The sequence below is a fragment of the Microcaecilia unicolor genome, chromosome 2 (genome assembly GCF_901765095.1).
Source record: "Microcaecilia unicolor chromosome 2, aMicUni1.1, whole genome shotgun sequence".
Classification (NCBI taxonomy): domain Eukaryota; kingdom Metazoa; phylum Chordata; class Amphibia; order Gymnophiona; family Siphonopidae; genus Microcaecilia; species Microcaecilia unicolor.
Genome location: NC_044032.1, coordinates 451503081 through 451522291, shown reverse-complemented (window position 1 = coordinate 451522291; position 19211 = coordinate 451503081). Strand labels below are relative to the sequence as shown.

Genomic DNA, 19211 nt, shown 5'->3' with positions numbered 1-19211 from the left:
ACAGAACAGGCTTGACAGAAACAGGGTTAGGGTTCAAAACAGGAGTGCCCACAGGCATACAGGTAAGACACAAGACAAGGCAGAAGTGCTCCTAACAGCACCAAAAGGGTAAGGAGGGAAGCTCAAACATGCAAGGCAGAAGTGCTCCTAACAGCACAGCAAGACAGAAGTTCTCCTAACAGCACCAGAAGGGTAAAGCAAGGAAGCTCATACAAGCAGACAGAAGTGCTCCTATCAGCACCAAACACTAACCTGGACCTTTGGCGTTTGCAAAGGCAAAGCAGAAAGCTTCCAGGTGGCTAATAAGCCCATCAGCAGCTGAAGCTCAGCTGCAGCAATCTCAAGGCAGCTAAGGGTGAGGCTAGCTGGCAAACCTCCAAGCAAGACTGGAGGGCTAAAATATCTGGACTGGACTGAAGAGAGTCTGGAAAGTCTATGGCAGCCACCGGTTCTGGCCACCAGAGGGCGAGAGGAGCACAAACCAAGAAAAAGTCACAATTGTGACACTTAGGTTTAGGCGCACCAGCAAAAATCTTTATTCCATATCATCATGCTGATCAATCCATAGACTGGTGGGTTGTGTCCATCTACCAGCAGGTGGAGATAGAGAGCAAACTTTTGCCTCCCTATATGTGGTCATGTGCTGCCGGAAACTCCCCAGTATGTTCTCTATCTCAGCAGGTGGTGGTCACACACAGCAGCAGCTCTGGCTAGGCCTCCAAGCCTAATTTTTAGGTTTTGTTGAGTGCCTGGGGTTGAGGGCTCTTCTTGAGCAAGTGCAAACCTGGTGGCGCCAGGTCCCTCCTTTTCTCCCCCCCTCCCGCTGGCTCCGTTTAAAAAAAAAAAAAAAAAATTTTGAACGTCCTTAAAGGCGTTTATTTCGACGTTTATTTAAACGTTTATTGCAGCTACTCACTGGGACACCAGGTCGTTACAGCTCGGAGTGGAAAGCAGGTAATTTTTACCTTTTTATAGCGGGCAGGGAGTTCCCCGATTGATCTCCACGTGGCCTATGGCGTCGGAGGGCGAGGGCGCAAAGAGTCGCTCCCCGGATCGCTTGGGTGCTTCTAGAGGGGATGCGGGGGTCTTGAAGTCTGATTCGCCCTTGTTGGGTGACAGTTTCGTGACCGATGAGTGTCCCGGTCCTTCCTCCGGTGTGGCGGTTTTTCCCCGCCATAAACGCCCATCCCCCGCTGCTCGCCTCCGCCATCTTGGCCGGCCACGCGGCTCGGACGGCTTCTTCTTGGGCCGCCCTTGAGGTAGGAGACATTAATGCCATGAACGCCCTTAATTTGGGCGACGGCACAAAAGCGGCTAAAGTTAAGCGCCGTTCTTCCCGCGCGGCTCCTTCGCGGAGTGTCGCGCCGGACGCCATCTTGGATGCGCAGCATGTATCTCCCCCGCTCTTGCGAGCGCCGGTTGAGGGTGCATCTAGGGCTGTAGCCCAGGCTGCGGAAGTGCACAGTCTGGGGGGTTTCTCCCCCGAGTTTGTTTTGCTGCTGCATCAGGCCTTCCTTATGCAAAACGCTGCCCCTGCTCCCTCGTCTGGTAAAGAGGTTGAGGCCCCCGGAGGTAAACGCCCTCGGGTTGATTCCCAGGCCTTGGAGGATTTTGTCTCCTCTGATGTAGATGAGGGCAGCGTATCTGAGTTCTCCCAACGGTCCTTTGTGGATTCCTTGGAGGAGACGGATCCCCGCTCGGATGGAGCGGATGACCCCTCTGCAGCGCGGCTCTTTAGCTCAGAGGAGTTGCCCAACCTGTTAGTGCAGGCCATGGGCATTTTGAAGATTTCCTCTCCGGAGGACGTCTCTCCCTCAGCCCCTGTTGGCTCTGCCATTATGCTGGGGACGAAGCGCCCGCCTAGAACCTTCCACGTGCATGATGCCATGCACACCTTAATTTCGGCTCAATGGGATGTCCCGGAAGCGAGCCTTAAAGTGGCTAGGGCTATGTCCCGCCTCTATCCTTTGCCTGAAAGTGAACGTGAGGCCTATCTGTGGCCTACCGTGGATTCTTTAATCACTGCGGTGACTTAAGAAAACAGCATTGCCGGTGGAAGGTGGCACGGCCCTAAAGGACGCCCAAGACAGAAGATTGGAGGCGGCCTTAAGGTCGTCCTTTGAGGCGGCTGCTTTAAGTTTGCAGGCCTCAGTTTGCGGCTCCTATGTGGCCAGGGCGTGCCTGACTATGGTGCAGCGGGCTTCCCCCTCGGATCATTCCTTGAGGGCTGATTGGCCGGCCCTGGAATCGGGCTTAGCCTATTTGGCAGACTTGCTGTATGATGTCTTGAGGTTCTCAGCTAAGGGCATGGCTCAGACAATCTCTGCGCGGCGGTGGCTTTGGCTGAAGCATTGGTCTGCTGACCACGCCTCTAAATCCCGCCTGGCTAGATTGCCTTTTAAAGGCAAGCTGCTCTTTGGGGTCGAGCTGGACAAAATCGTGACCGATCTCGGCACGTCTAAGGGCAAGAAGTTACCAGAGGTCAGGGCTCGGGCTAGTACTCGCCCTGGTACCTCCAGAGGATGGTTTCAGGAAGTCCGTCGGTACCGCCCGGGCAGGTCGGGCTCCTCTGCCCCCTCTTTCTTCAAGAGGAACTTCTCCCCCAAGCAGCATTCCTTTCGCAGAGACCGCCGTCCCGGAGGTGCTCCCTCCGGTCCTCCCCCAGGGTCTCGGACCCAATGACGGGGCCTTGGTCCACGCCCCAGTGCAGATTGGAGGACGGCTGTCCTCGTTTCTGGGCGAGTGGACCACAATAACTTCAGACGCTTGGGTGCTGGAAGTCATCAGAGACGGCTACAAGCTAGAGTTCTGCCGACCCTTAAGAGACGGGTTTGTACTCTCTCCCTGCAAGTCTCTGGTCAAAGCTGTGGCAGTGCAGCAGACCTTGGACAACCTGATCCGCCTGGGTGCGGTCGTTCCGGTGCCAGAAAATCAGCTTGGCAAGGGGCGTTACTCCATTTACTTTGTGGTACCAAAGAAAGGAGGTTCTGTCCGGCCTATCCTCGACCTCAAAGGGGTCAATCGGGCCTTGAAAGTTCGGCACTTTCGCATGGAGACTCTCCGCTCTGTTATAGCGGCAGTGAAGGCAGGGGAGTACCTGGCATCCTTGGACATAAGGAAGCGTACTTGCATATTCCCATCTGGCCTCCTCATCAACGCTTTCTGCGTTTTGCAGTCCTGGGCCGACACTTCCAGTTCAGAGCCCTCCCGTTCGGGTTGGCTACTGCTCCGCGGACCTTCTCCAAAGTAATGGTGGTCATCGCGGCCTTCCTGAGGAAGGAAGGAGTACAAGTCCATCCTTATCTGGACGACTGGTTGATCCGAGCCCCCTCTTATGCAGAGTGCGGCAAAGCTGTGAACCGGGTGGTTGCTCTTTTGAGCTCCCTGGGGTGGATCATCAACTGGGAGAAAAGCCAGCTGCGCCCAACTCAGTCCCTGGAGTATCTGGGAGTTCGATTCGACACCCAAGTGGGCAGAGTGTTCCTGCCAGACAATCGGATTGTCAAGCTTCAGGCTCAGGTGGACCAGTTCCTAGTAGCCTCTCCTCTTCGGGCTTGGGATTATGTGCAGCTGTTGGGCTCTATGACGGCCACGATGGAAATAGTGCCCTGGGCCAGGGCTCATATGAGACCACTACAACACTCTCTGCTGCAGCGCTGGACTCCGATGTCGGAGGATTATGCTGTGCGCCTTCCCTTGGACCCAGCAGTGCGCAAGGCGCTGAGCTGGTGGACGCAGACAGACAAGTTGTCTACAGGAATGCCTCTGGTGACCCCGGAGTGGATTGTCGTCACGACGGACGCCTCTTTGTCGGGCTGGGGAGCCCACTGCTTGGGAAGGGCAGCGCAGGGGCTCTGGTCTCCTGCAGAGGCAAAGTGGTCTATCAACCTCCTGGAACTCAGAGCCATTCGGTTGGCGCTTTTGGAGTTCATCCCGGTACTGGCGATGAAGCCTGTACGGGTCCTGTCGGACAATGCCACAGCTGTGGCCTATGTCAACCGCCAGGGAGGTACCAAGAGCGCCCCTCTAGCCAAGGAGGCCATGAATCTATGCCAGTGGGCGGAAGCGAACCTGGAACAGCTGTCAGCGGCCCACATTGCCGGAGTCATGAATGTCAAGGCGGACTTTCTCAGTCGCCATACCTTGGAGCCCGGAGAGTGGCAGCTATCTGCTCAGGCGTTGTTGGACATCACGAAGCGCTGGGGCCAGCCAAGCCTAGATCTGATGGCGTCATCGGCCAATTGCCAAGTGCCGCGCTTTTTCAGCAGAGGACGGGACCCTCGATCCCTGGGAGTAGATGCTCTTCTCCAACAGTGGCCGACACAAGAGCTTCTCTATGTGTTCCCGCCCTGGCCCATGTTGGGCAGGGTGCTAGACCGGGTGGCAAAGCATCCGGGCCGGATAATCCTGGTGGGTCCGGATTGGCCCAGACGTCCCTGGTATGCGGACTTGATCAGGCTCTCAGTCGACGATCCTCTGCGGCTGCCAGTGGAGCAGGGCCTGTTACATCAGGGTCCCGTGGTGATGGAGGATCCCTCCCCCTTTGGTCTTACGGCCTGGCTATTGAGCGGCAGCGGCTGAGAAAGAAGGGCTTCTCAGACAAGGTCATCGCCACTATGCTGAGAGCGAGGAAGCGCTCTACTTCTACGGCTTACGCCAGGGTTTGGCGTACCTTTGCAGCGTGGTGTGAAGCAGGCTCACTTTCTCCCTTCACTGCTCCAATTTCTTCAGTGTTGGCGTTCCTGCAAGAAGGTCTGGAGAAAGGCCTGTCGCTCAGTTCCCTTAAAGTCCAGGTAGCGGCTCTGGCTTGCTTCAGGGGCCGTCTGAGGGGTGCTTCCCTGGCTTCGCAGCCAGATGTGGTGCGTTTTCTCAAGGGAGTTAATCACCTGCGCCCTCCTCTGCACTCAGTGGTGCCTGCGTGGAATCTCAACCTGGTGCTAAGAGCCTTGCAGAAGCCGCCTTTTGAACCCTTGTCGAGGGTATCTCTGAAAGATCTGACGTTGAAAGCAGTCTTTTTGGTGGCTATCACTTGAGCCAGAAGAGTTTCCGAGCTCCAGGCACTCTCATGTCGAGAGCCTTTTCTGCAGTTCACTGAGGCAGGAGTGACTATTCGCACAGTGCCTTCCTTCCTGCCCAAGATTGTTTCTCGCTTCCATGTGAATCAGCAGCTCTGTCTCCCTTCCTTTCGTAGGGAGGACTACCCAGAGGAATACTCTGCTCTCAAATATCTGGATGTGAGACGGGTTATCATCAGATACTTGGAAGTGACCAATGATTTCCGGAAATCGGATCATCTGTTTGTCCTGTTTGCAGGTCCTCGTAAGGGTCTGCAGGCTGCTAAGCCTACAGTGGCAAGATGGGTCAAGGAAGCCATTGCAGCGGCTTATGTGGCCGCGGGGAAGGTGCCGCCTATCCAGCTGAAGGTTCACTCCACTAGAGCTCAGGCGGCCTCGATGGCAGAGGCCGGGTCCGTCTCCTTGGCAGAGATATGCAAGGCGGCAACTTGGGCATCGGCCCATACATTCTCCAAGCATTACCGCTTGACTGTGGCTGCTCGGGCGGAGGCCCGGTTTGGAGCTTCAGTGTTGAGGTCAGGGATTTCAATGTCCCGCCCTGGGTGAGTACTGCTTCGGTACATCCCACCAGTCTATGGATTGATCAGCATGATGATATGGAAGGTAAAATTATGTATCATACCTGATAATTTTCTTTCCATTAATCATAGCTGATCAATCCATAGCCCCTCCCAGATATCTGTACTGTTTATATTCTGGTTGCATTTCAGGTTCAAGTTTAGTCTTCAGTTACTTCAGGAGGACTTCGTGTTCAAGTTTTTTCACTTGGATTCTTCAAGAGTTGAGACGAGTTTGTGTTACAGTGAGCTGCTGCATTCCTCTCCCCTCCGTTTTACGGGGCTGGATTGAGACTTAAATTCTGCCGGCACTCCCTCCCGCTTCGTGCGGCTGTAGGGCAGCTTTGTACCCCTCCCGCTTCGGCGGTGTTAGGGTCAGTCAGCTCCTCCCGCGGTTGCGGTTGCAGGATAAGCCAGATCCCCCCGCATCGGCGGGGTGGTGTCCCTCCCCCGCTCCGCGGGGATGAGCTGGACGGATTCCCCTCCCCCACTTGTGTGGGGATGAGCTGGGTTAATTCCCCTCCCCTGTTTCGTCGGTGGTGAGCTGGGCAGAGTGTCCCTTTGTGGGTGTAATTCTCTAAGAGCTTTGATATCGACATACTGAGGAGTTTCCGGCAGCACATGACCACATATAGGGAGGCAAAAGCTTTGCTCTCTATCTCCACCTGCTGGTAGATGGACACAACCCACCAGTCTATGGATTGATCAGCTATGATTAATGGAAAGAAAATTATCAGGTATGATACATAATTTTACCTTATGGTATATCACTAAGTCAGATTCAAAATACATGTTCTCTCTCTGGAGCAGGTTGCCATACAGCAAAGTGAGATGCAAATACTGGCTAACAAAGTCACAATTACATATATACTATTGCAACTTATGTTTCTCATAAATCATGTGATTTCTCCCAAAGTAGAAATCAGAAACTAGCCTGTGCCATATATGGGTATATCAGCCTCTCCTGACGTTGCGTGCACATGCACCTTTGGTGGCCATTGGCTAATTAGCTATCAGTTCTGCGTGCACAGCGTGTAGTTAGTCACAAAGCAAAAAATTAAATAGAACAATACTCTTGTATCCTCTCTCTGTCTCTCTCACTACAAATGAAACATTCTGTTAGGCTTACTGTGTCCTTAGCCTGTCAGCAACGCCCAAGGTTACATCCACCTTATATGAAAAGCATACTCAACTGCAGCCAAATGTGCATCTGTGAAGTGTCTGTTCTCTGCTCCTCAGAGCACTGATTGTTACACAAGATGCTAACTTGTTAGGCCCACTTGTGAGAACCAAAGTGAGCAAAGATTGATGGAGGCTTAAAGTGATATGCTGTCAGGACTTACTACTACTACTACTTAACATTTCTAGAGCGCTACTAGGGTTACGCAGTGCTGTACAGTTTAACAAAGGACAGTCCCTGCTCAAAGGAGCTTACAATCTAAAGGACGAAACATCAAGTTGGGGCAGTCTAGATTTCCTGAATAGTGGTATAGTGGTTAGGTGCCGAAGGCGACATTGAAGAGGTGGGCTTTGAGCAAGGATTTGAAGATGGGCAGGGAGGGGGCCTGGCGTATGGGCTCAGGGAGTTTATTCCAAGCATGGGGTGAGGCGAGGCAGAAAGGGCGGAGCCTGGAGTTGGCGGTGGTGGAGAAGGGTACTGAAAAGAGTGATTTGTCTTGAGAGCGGAGGTTACGGGTAGGAACGTAAGGGGAGATGAGGGTAGAGAGGTAAGGAGGGGATGCAGATTGGATGCATTTGTAGGTTACCAGGAGAAGCTTGAACTGTATGCGGTACCTGATCGGAAGCCAGTGAAGTGACTTGAGGAGAGGGGTGATATGAGTATATCGGTCCAGGCGGAAGATAAGATGTGCAGCAGAGTTCTGAACGGATTGAAGGGGAGGGTAGATGGCTAAGTGGGAGGCCAGTGAGGAGTAGGTTGCAGTAGTCAAGGCGAGAGGTAATGAGAGTGGATGAGAGTTCGGGTGGTGTGCTCAGAGAGGAAAGGGCGAATTTTGCTGATGTTATAGAGGAAGAAGCGACAGGTCTTGGCTATCTGCTGGATATGCGCAGAGAAGGAGAGGGAGGAGTCGAAGATGACTCCGAGGTTGCGGGCAGATGAGACGGGGAGGATGAGGGTGTTTTTAACTGAGAGAGTGGGGGGAGAGGAGAAGTGGGTTTTGGTGGGAAGACAAGAAGCTCGGTCTTGGCCATGTTCAGTTTCAGGTGGCAGTTGGACATCCAGGCAGCAGTATCGGATAGGCAGGCCAATACTTTGTCCTGGGTTTCCGCAGTGATGTCTGGTGTGGAGAGAGAAAGCTGGGTGTCGTCAGCATAAAGATGATATTGGAAACCATGGGATGAGATCAGGGAGCCCAAGGAAGAGGTGTAGATTGAAAAAGAAGGGGTCCAAGGACAGATCCCTGAGGAACTCCAACAGAGAGCAGGATAGGGGTGGAGGAAGAACCATGAGAATGTACTCTGAAGGTACGGTGGGAGAGATAAGTAGCAGGCCTAGTCCTTAGTAACAGGCCTAGCATAGGTAGGAATATACATTATTTACCAAATATAGATACAATTAATAGTTTCTCATGGGAGAACAGTTGGGTTGGGAGGGGGGAGAGGGTGCTAGTAGACACCCAATCCTTTCAACCATCCCTTTTATGTTACCCCCAGACCTGACAAACTTTTTCCTGTGGTAACTTTGCGGCCAGAACTAATTATTATTATTATTATTTTTTTTTTGCACACTGCAGAATGACTGCCACATTTACATTCATTTTAATACATTATGTGGTCATGGTTTCTGTGCAAGCTTTAACATCTGTGCTGAAACCCTTTTTGCATTGCTATCCCATAGTAAAACAGTGTTAAATCTGCGGTAACCATGTGGAAAATGTTCTATATCAGCCCCTTAGATTGTGATCTCTCCCAGGTCAGAGAAATACTTACCATACCTTGGTCTACAACTGTGAAAGGCCTGAACCAAGACCTAATAATGTAGGCAGCAGAATAGGGTGGACCACTTGGGTTGTGCGAGGCAAAAGGTTCGTAGAGCCACATCAACATTAGTAACTAGGAAGATGGGGGGGAAGGGATGAAAGAGAGTGGGGCAGAGGCCTAGAAATTGTTAGGTTAGCCCTTCTCTTCCCAACCAAAAGTGCTCATTTGCAAATTCGACCCTAAATCAATTTTTCAGAAATAATTTTTTCTGTATTATAGTTTAATTCACTATTTTATTTGTTACATTTGTATCCCACATTTTCCCACCTATTTGTAGGCTCAATGTGGCTTACATAGTACCGGAGAGGCGTTTGCGGACTCCAGTGTGAGCAAATACAAAGTGATGTTGTGGTAAGATAAAAGTTCATGTGGCACAGCCACATTAGGGAATTGTACAACGGAAGAGTTCTGTCACTTCCATTACATTCTTTAGTTTTGTTGTGTAGCTGAAATTGGGCATTTTGGATCAGTAGGGTATGCTTTTTTTGAACAGGTTGATTTTTAGTGCTTTATGGAATTTTAGATGGTCATGTGTCGTTTTCAAGGCTTTTGATAATGTGTTCCAGTAGGAGCTTAAGTAGGAGAAGCTGGATGCGTAAGTTGTTTTGTATTTCAGACCTTTGCAGCTTGGGTAGTGCAGATTCAGATAGGTTCATGCTGATTCGGATGTATTTCTCGTTGGTAAGTCGATCAAGTCTGTCATGTATCCCAGAGCTTCACCGTAGATAATTTTATGAACCATGGTGCAAAGTTTGAAAGCAATGCATTCTTTGATTGGGAGCCAGTGTAATTTTTCCCGGAGGGGTTTTGCACTGTCCAATCGCGTTTTACCAAATATAAGTCTAGCTGCTGTGTTTTGAGCGGTCTGAAGTTTCGATTCCCACTTCAGCTCCTTGTGACTGTGGGCAAGTCACTTAACCCTCCATTGCCCCAGGTACAAAATAAGTACCTGTATATATGTAAACCGCTTTGAATGTAGTTGCAAAATACCACAGAAAGGCGGTATATCAAGTCCCATTTCCCCTTTAAGATTTGTTCTTTGCATCCCACTTAAATTCCATTACAGTACTCTGCGTGGCTTAGTACCATAGATTGTATCAGGTTGCAAAAGTTTCCCTTGGAAAGAATTGCTTCACGCGTTTGTTTCCACATTGAGTGGAACTTTTTCTTTGTAGTGGATGTCACTTGACTCTCTAGTGTTAGGTTGCAGTGCATGGTCACGCCGAGGATTTTTAAGCTGTCTGAAATTGGGAGGGTGTGATCTGGAGTGTCGATACTTGTGGGGTTGCCCGCGTTGGGATGATAGGATGAAACAGTGTGTTTTTTCTTTGAGTTTTAGTTGAAATGCATTTGCCCATGTGTCCATGATCAGGCTGAGCTTGATTTCGTTGGTGATTTCTGTAAGGTTAGTTTTGTATGGGATGTAAATGATGACATTGTTAGCATAGATGGCAGGGTTAACGCCTTGGTTGGATAAGGTCTTGGCTAGTGGGGTCATCATTAGGTTGAAGAGGATTGGTGATAGTGGTGATCCTTGTGGTACTCCACAATCTGCTTTCCACGGAGGTGATGTTTGAGTTTGATAATACTAGATATGTTCTTGTGGTTAGGAAACCCTTGATCCAGCTAATTATATTTCCACCAATCCCGAACTTGTCTACATAGTAACATAGTAGATGACGGCAGAAAAAGACCTGCACAGTCCATCTAGTCTGCCCCACAAGATAAACTCATATGTGCTACTTTTTGTGTATACCTTACCTTGATTTGTATCTGCCATTTTCAGGACACAGACCGTAGACGTCTTGCCCAGAACTAGCCCCACCTCCCAATCTCGGCTAATCTTCTGAGGATCTATTCCTTCTGCACAGGATTCCTTTGTTTATCCCCACGCATGCTTGAATTCCGCAACCATTTTCATCTCCACCACCTCCCGCGGGAGGGCATTCCAAGTATCTACCACTCTCTTCGTGAAAAAATACTTCCTAACATTTTTCTTGAGTTTGCCCCCCTTCACTCTCATATCATGTCCTCTCGTTCTACTGCCCTTCCATCTCCGGAAAAGGTTCGTTTGCGGATTAATACCTTTCAAATATTTGAAGGTCTGTATCATATCACCCCTGTTTCTCCTTTCCTCCAGGGTATACATGTTCAGGTCCGCAAGTCTCTCCTCATACGTCTTGTAACGCAAATCCCATACCATTCTCGTAGCTTTTCTTTGCACCGCTTCCATTTTTTTTTTTACATCCTTAGCAAGGTACGGCCTCCAGAACTGAACACAATACTCCAGGTGGGGCCTCACCAACGACTTATACAGGGGCATCAACACCTCTTTTCTGCTGGTCACACCTCTCTCTATACAGCCTAGCAACCTTCTGGCTACGGCCACCGCCTTGTCACACTGTTTCGTCGCCTTCAGATCCTCAGATACTATCACCCCAAGATCCCTCTCCCCATCCGTACCTATCAGACTCTCCCCGCCTAACACATACTTCTCCTGTGGATTTCTACTCCCTAAGTGCATCACTTTGCATTTCTTCGCATTGAATTTTAATTGCCAAACCATAGACCATTCTTCTAGTTTCCGCAGATCCTTTTTCATGTTTTCCACTCCCTCCCCAGTGTCCACTCTGTTACAAATCTTAGTATCGTCTGCAAAAAGGCAAACTTTACCTTCTAACCCTTCGGTTATATTGTGGTTTACCATGTCGAATGCACTAGACATATCGAATTGGAGGAGAAGGATCTTTTTGCCCATTGCTATTTCCTGTTTGAACTTGGCTAGGAGAGTGAGTAGTACTGTTTCCGTGCTGTGGAGGGGGCGAAAACTGGACTGTGATTCGTGTAATATTGAGTGTTTATATGTTCTGTGAGTTGTTTGGATACCATGCTTTCCATCAGTTTAACTGCCAACGGGATAGATGCTACTGGTCGGTAATTGGTGATTTCATTTGATTTTTTTCTTGGTATCTTTTGGTATCGGGGTGAGTAGGATATTGCCATTTTCCTTAGGGAAGAGACCATGCTGAAGCATGTAGTTTAGGTGGGATGTGAGGTCTGCTATGAAGCGGTCAGGGGCGGATTTCATTAGGTAGCTCGGACAGGTATCTAGTTTACAGTGAGTACTGGAGAACCTGCTAATTGCTTGGGTAACTGTTTCGACGGTAAGGAGGGCGAAGTTTAGCCAGGTTCGGTCAGCCGGGTGTTTTCCGATGGTTTGGTCCAACTCGTTGAGGAAGTTTTTAATGTCAGTGTTGTCCTGAGGTAACGTGTTGCGTAGGTTAACTATTTTTTATTTGACATACTTGGCAAGTTTATCTGCAGATGGGATGTCTATATTCTTTGTGGTGACCAAGTTGGTATCTAGGAGTTCGTTCACGAGATGGTACAGTTTCTTCATGTCTTTGTAATCTGTCCCTATTTTAGTTTTATAGTACGCTCTTTTGGACTGTCTTATTGCATATTTGTATTTTCTTTTGTTTTGTTTCCATGTGTTGTGTGTGTTCATCATTTGTTTTCTTCCATGCTCGTTCGAGTTTCCTGGATTGTGTTTTTAGTTTTTTCATTTCATCGTTGAACCATGGTATCGAGTTATGCTTACATGAAGGTCTTGTTCGTAAGGGTGCTATTTCATCTAGTATGCTTTTGCATCTTTTATCCCATTCTGTGAGGTAGTATGCGGAGTCTGTGCTATCCATTCGTTATTGTATATCAGTTGCCAGAATGTATTCGTGTCTTTTTGACCTCTTGTATTGTAGGATGTATTTCTTGTATTCGATGTAAACCTTTCTTCCGCCATTGTAAGGATAGGTTTAGTTTGTAATGGTCGGTCCAGGGTGTTTCTGTCCATTTAATTTCTGTTAATAAGTTCTGGTCTGTTGAAAGTTTGTGTGAGATGAGGTCGAGTGTGTGCCCTTTGACATGGGTAGTTTGCATTTGTGGCCATTTGAGATCACGAGTGGAGGGATTCCTTGCATTCTCGTGCATTAATAGAGTTTGGGTCTTCTAAGTGAAGGTTGATGTCTCTTAGTACTAGTATATTGGAGTTGATTACACATGTGTTTGAAATGAAGTCCATGAAGTTAGTCTGGCTTTCATTCCAATTGCCTGGAGGTCTGTAAAACAAGACACAGTTCAAATGATCGCGTAGGGTTTTGTTATGGATTCTGATTGAGGCAATTTCAAGCTGTGGTGTTATGTACTCGGCGGTGGTTTTGATTGTGGAGTGGGATCGATAGATTACTGCTATACCTCTGCCTCTCTTTTCTTTTCTGGTCCAGTGTGTGATTTTGTACCCTGGAGGGCATAGGTCTAGCTAGGGTTATGGGGTCATTTTGGTCATGGATCCAGGTTTCGTTGATGAAGAGTGGGCCAAGGTTTTCTGACATAATCCAGTCTGTTAGAATTGTTGTTTTATTTACAGCAGATCTGGTGTTGATGTAGCCCGCTTGGATTGTTTGGAATGGATCTTCTGTGTTTGGTGGTGTGTGGACTTTTATTAGTTGTCGTTGTTTTTTTTTGTTGAGGTGAATTTGGTTGGGCTCTTCTTTTTTTTTTTTTTTTGTCCGCATGTTGGTGTTCTTCCTTTTGCTTAGGTCAGTGATGGCAAACCTTTCAGAGAACGAGTGCCCAAACAGCAACCCAAAATCTAATTATTTATCGCAAAGTGCCAACAGGGCAATTTAACCTGAATAACAGGTGCCGGTACTCATTATGGGCGGGGTCACCACATATTACTCCACCCCTATGATAGCTACACCCCTTACACCAGCCATGGCGCATATAAACAGATGTCATTGAAAATATTATACTAGTATAGGAGAAAAAATAACATTTTTTTTCATTATAAATCATTTCTGTAAGCTGTTACAGCTCCAGTATACCCAGTGCAAAATAAGACATCAGATGTAAATTCTCAAATTGGACATATTCCAAACACTAAAATGAAAATAAAATGATTTTTTTCTACCTTTGTTGGTGATTGTTTTTCTATCCATATTGGTCCTAGTCTCTGATTCTGCTGCTCTTTATCTGTTCTCTTAACTCCGTTTCCAGGGCTTCCTTTCCATTTTTTTCTTTACTTTCCTCCTTTCTTCGTTTCTTGCCCGGCCCCCCTCCGAAATTTAAAAGGCATACCTGATCGGGGTTAAGGCAGCAGCGGCAGCGAAAAGTGTTGTTTGCTCGGCGCGCCTTCAGCCTTCCCTTCTGTCTCTCAAGCTCAGGTTCCGCCCTCATTTCGTGTTTCCGCAAGGGCGGGGCTAGAGCTTGAGAGACAGATGGGAAGGCCGAAGACGCGCTGAGCAAACAACATACTTTTCGCTGCCGACGCCACCTTAACCCCGACCAGGTATGCCTTTTAAATTTCTGAAAAGGGGGGGGCCCTGGTGCTCAGACGGAGGGTGGGCGGGCGACCTGGTGCCCATTTCGGGGGGGGGGGGGGGGCGGGCGGACGGACAAGTGTCTGCGCGCGTGCCAACAGAGGGCTCTGCGTGCCCTCTGGCACGCGTGCCATAGGTTCGCCATCACTGGCTTAGGTTGTTGTCAGTTTGATGAGGTGTGGTGTATCTGATCAATAGCAGAGATTGGGTGGCAGGGCTGGTGGTTGGGAGGCGGGGCTAGTGCTGGGCAGACTTGTATGGTCTGTGCCCTGACAATGGCAGATACAAATCAAAGTAAGGTATACACACAAAGTAGCACATGAGTTTATCTTGTTGGGCAGACTGGATGGACCGTGCAGGTCTTTTTCTGCCGTCATCTACTATGATGATTGTGTAGTATGGGTATGATGTTAGTTTCTGCAAGTGGATTGGTTAGTGTTAAGTGGATCATTGTTAAGGAGTAAATTATTAGGATTAGTTTGAAGGTGTACATTTTGGTTTCTATTCACTGTGGGCTACTAATAAGACCTTGTTCTGGTGGTTGGATGTGTGATAGGGCTTTGTTCTTTGGTTTGAAGTCTAGTGTTCTGGTCTTGTGTGTTATTTCCTCTTGCCTTTCAGCTGTTGAGACCAGTGAGTGATGGATCTGGTTTCAGTGATAAGATGGTCAGTAGAACAGATGGGAGAGGGGGGAAGTAGCTCTGAGTCAGGGCCTCCTTTGATCTAACTGCAGGCAATTAGGTACTTGGCTTTAACTTGCTCTTTGGAATGTGATCAGTTGAGGAATGTTGTTGCTTGACCACTGGTTTTAAACTTTTGTGAAATCTTTTACTTTTTCGCCAGCAGTTCTTCTAATATATACATTTCAGCAGCCTTAGTAATTTGTTTTCCTAGAGTTCGTTTGTGTGCAGGTCAGTTTACATCCAGGCTGGTTCAGCCTGGGTTACAAGATTAACTTTTATTTCCTAGTTTGGTTAATTTGCCCAAATTTGTTATTTTGCAAGCTTTAACTTCCTGGTTTGATCAAATACAATTCTGGAGGCTCTTTAAATGCAATGCTGAAGGTTCTTTACAGGCACGCTTGTCCTGCTGAAATGTCATCGGCTTTTTCAGTGGTTGTTTAATTTTTTAATTTGGTTTTTGTCAGGTTTTTTAAGCCTTATTAATATAGAGTCTCAGTATCATTGGGTATAATGGGTAGTTTACTCACAATCTGGTGTTTGGAAGCGATGCCCAGGCACAGAGGCTCCGTACTTTTGAGGGTTGAGTCAGTGGTGGAGGTAGAACTTGGAAGAGAGGCGGCAGCCCCTGGCTGAGCACCTGGAAGCCTGTCTCTGGGATGTCTGCGCTGTGCTGTTCATGCTCCTCCTGTTGCCACCGTTGTCTCGGCTGCTTCGATTGTGAGCCGCCGTCGGCCGAGTCCTCGGCGGCATTGGTGACCCTCACTTGAGGGCCCCTTCACGTCCTCGCGGCTCCCACTTGTCCGAGGCAGCCCCGTCGGACACGGGCTCCTCTCTCTCTTCTGCTGCCAGGGAACCGGCGGGGGGGGGGGGGGGGGGACAGAGCCGGGCGCGCGACCACCACCACCCGATCTCCAGCGGGCCCTCGTGGTGAGAGGTTGTCGCCTCTCCCTGCTCCGGGTGGGTGGGTGGACGAGGGACAAGGGGCAGAGCCGTGCGTGCGACCGCTTCCTTCGTGTCTCGTACTGTCCCCCGTGGGGAGAGGTTTGGTTAACTCTCCCTGCTACGAGGGCAGCGGCAGCTCACGGCTTCTTGCTCCGCTTCATCGGCTGATCTCGCACGGCTTTGTCGCCGGTCACCGTCCCAGCCCTGAGTGCCACTGAACATTGCTTGCTGCTCCAACCCAGGCTGCGCTGTTCTTGAAGCTCGAGCTCCCGTGAGTTCGACCTACACAGTTGCCACTATGATTGAAGCACAGTGATTATATTGCCGAGCTGTAATACAGATCGGAGACAGTCTTAGGATAACTTTCTTCTGTATGGATAGCCACTTGATCATGCTTCTTAAGCATTATATATACCTTTGGTACTACTGTTTGGAAACAAGGGAATGTTTTCTTGACAAAAGCAGTCTATCCTTCAGAAATTCTGGATTGAAATAAAAGCAGAATACTTAAAAGCCTGATGCACAAAGCTTACCTTGCTTGCAACGTTTGCTTTAGATTGGTTGTCACTGGTTCAAAGCAAAAATTATTTAGTGTGTAATGCACAAAGGGTTATGTGTCCCTTTCACCGTTTGATTTAGCAGCTACCAGTAATCTTATGCAAATATTACAAGCAGCTCATCTGTATTAAAGTGAGCATTCCAAGCGATGCACAGACATTTCTGGATATTGAGCGCCTACCTTTAATGTACAAAACTTGATAGCAGTTCTGGAGCTGTTATGGGGAGCATTCTGCTTGCACCATATAACTCCTGCCCGGTGCATTCTTGTAAGGGTTAAACCCCGCCTACTGCATCCCAGGATGCACCGGGCAGGGCGCTGCCATTTTGAGGGGGCACCTGCAGAGGAGAGAAGTGTTATTCCCTCCCTCCAACTTCGAGGCAGGTTGTGGTGTGGAGAGCTAGGGATCCCACTGGATCACTAGGGTCTTGTTAGTGTTGGGGTGGGAGCTAGAGATCCCACAGGATCACCAGGTCTTTTTAGCGTTTGTTGGGGGTAGGCTTAGGTTTGACAGGTCTGAGGGAAAATCCAGGACCCATCAAACCTCTTCTGCTGTTTGACAGGTCCAGGTTTTTTTTTAAATTTATTTTGACAGCCTGGACCTGTAGAGAAACTTCTGCAGGTGGATTGTGCCTTAGGTGAATGCCCAGGCTCAGTCTTCCTGCAGAAGTACCCCTATGATCAGAGCTAATAGCGTGCCTACATTTGCATGCTATTAGTTCTGATCATAGGGATATTATATTATCTAATTTTAGAGCACTGTTTGGAACATTGTGGGGCTTCTGATCATCTGAACCTTAGTGATGTAGTTACACAATAGTGTTAGATGGACTGTACATAATCAGCTAGGCATGAGGCCTCCTGCATTTACCAGGATGTTTACAGGTTGCATTACAGTTGGAGCTCAATGAAGGGCTGGGACAGAGACAATGGAGTTAAAGATAGCAATACTTCACAGTGTAGGAGGTTTGTTTGGTGGGTGAGAAAGCTGTCATCCCATATTTAAGTCCTTTTGTATTGATTCAAAAGCCTTTGATTATATTAATTGAATTTTTTTTGTACTCTTGTATAGTTGTGAAGCTCCCTTTCAACTAACTTGATTGTGGAGTCATTAAAGGAGTGGTCTTTTCAAGAGAAAAATGTTCACCTACTGGTGTGACAGTTTGTTCCTCCTTTTAATTTCCAGTTTTCTTTCTTTGCATCAGATTGTGAATGCCTTATTTCATAGAGAAGCACACATACACATCACATTGCATGCCAGACCAGTCGCTGAAATTAAAAAAAATATACAGTGGGGGAAATAAGTATTTGATCCCTTGCTGATTTTGTAAGTTTGCCCACTGACAAAGACATGAGCAGCCCATAATTGAAGGGTAGGTTATTGGTAACAGTGAGAGATAGCACATCACAAATTAAATCCGGAAAATCACATTGTGGAAAGTATATGAATTTATTTGCATTCTGCAGAGGGAAATAAGTATTTAATCCCTCTGGCAAACAAGACCTAATACTTGGTGGCAAAACCCTTGTTGGCAAGCACAGCGGTCAGACGTCTTCTGTAGTTGATGATGAGGTTTGCACACATGTCAGGAGGAATTTTGGTCCACTCCTCTTTGCAGATCATCTCTAAATCATTAAGAGTTCTGGGCTGTCGCTTGGCAACTCGCAGCTTCAGCTCCCTCCATAAGTTTTCAATGGGATTAAGGTCTGGTGACTGGCTAGGCCACTCCATGACCCTAATGTGCTTCTTCCTGAGCCACTCCTTTGTTGCCTTGGCTGTATGTTTTGGGTCATTGTCGTGCTGGAAGACCCAGCCACGACCCATTTTTAAGGCCCTGGCGGAGGGAAGGAGGTTGTCACTCAGAATTGTACGGTACATGGCCCCATCCATTCTCCCATTGATGCGGTGAAGTAGTCCTGTGCCCTTAGCAGAGAAACACCCCCAAAACATAACATTTCCACCTCCATGCTTGACAGTGGGGACGGTGTTCTTTGGGTCATAGGCAGCATTTCTCTTCCTCCAAACACGGCGAGTTGAGTTCATGCCAAAGAGCTCAATTTTTGTCTCATCTGACCACAGCACCTTCTCCCAATCACTCTCGGCATCATCCAGGTGTTCACTGGCAAACTTCAGACGGGCCGTCACATGTGCCTTCCGGAGCAGGGGGACCTTGCGGGCACTGCAGGATTGCAATCCGTTATGTCGTAATGTGTTACCAATGGTTTTCGTGGTGACAGTGGTCCCAGCTGCCTTGAGATCATTGACAAGTTCCCCCCTTGTAGTTGTAGGCTGATTTCTAACCTTCCTCATGATCAAGGATACCCCACGAGGTGAGATTTTGCGTGGAGCCCCAGATCTTTGTCGATTGACAGTCATTTTGTACTTCTTCCATTTTCTTACTATGGCACCAACAGTTGTCTCCTTCTCGCCCAGCGTCTTACTGATGGTTTTGTAGCCCATTCCAGCCTTGTGCAGGTGTATGATCTTGTCCCTGACATCCTTAGACAGCTCCTTGCTCTTGGCCATTTTGTAGAGGTTAGAGTCTGACTGATTCACTGAGTCTGTGGACAGGTGTCTTTCATACAGGTGACCATTGCCGACAGCTGTCTGTCATGCAGGTAACGAGTTGATTTGGAGCATCTACCTGGTCTGTAGGGGCCAGATCTCTTACTGGTTGGTGGGGGATCAAATACTTATTTCCCTCTGCAGAATGCAAATAAATTCATATACTTTCCACAATGTGATTTTCCGGATTTAATTTGTGATGTGCTATCTCTCACTGTTACCAATAACCTACCCTTCAATTATGGGCTGCTCATGTCTTTGTCAGTGGGCAAACTTACAAAATCAGCAAGGGATCAAATACTTATTTCCCCCACTGTATGTATGTATAATATTTTTTTTTTTTAATTGAGCCACTGGTCTGGCATTCAGTGTGATGTTTTTTCATAGAAAATGTCACTTTTCCTGTAGTTTATTGAAAGCTGCCAAATTATTAAAATGTTTTCTATCATAT

The 19211-nt window shown here is 48.3% G+C and overlaps 1 protein-coding gene across 8 annotated transcripts in view; it reads left to right on the top strand.

The window, feature by feature from the left end:
* The window catches only part of LOC115461245 (PC-esterase domain-containing protein 1A-like), a 183321-nt gene that overhangs the window by 39919 nt on the left and 124191 nt on the right, over window positions 1-19211 (top strand). Inside the window, exon 1 of one of the 8 annotated variants that reach the window (XM_030190943.1) lies at window positions 15017-15027. The exons of the other annotated variants lie outside the window; for them this stretch is intronic. The gene's annotated coding sequence lies outside the window, so the exon portion shown is untranslated. Of the gene's footprint in view, window positions 1-15016; window positions 15028-19211 lie in introns of those variants that run through there. 8 annotated transcript variants of the gene reach the window in all.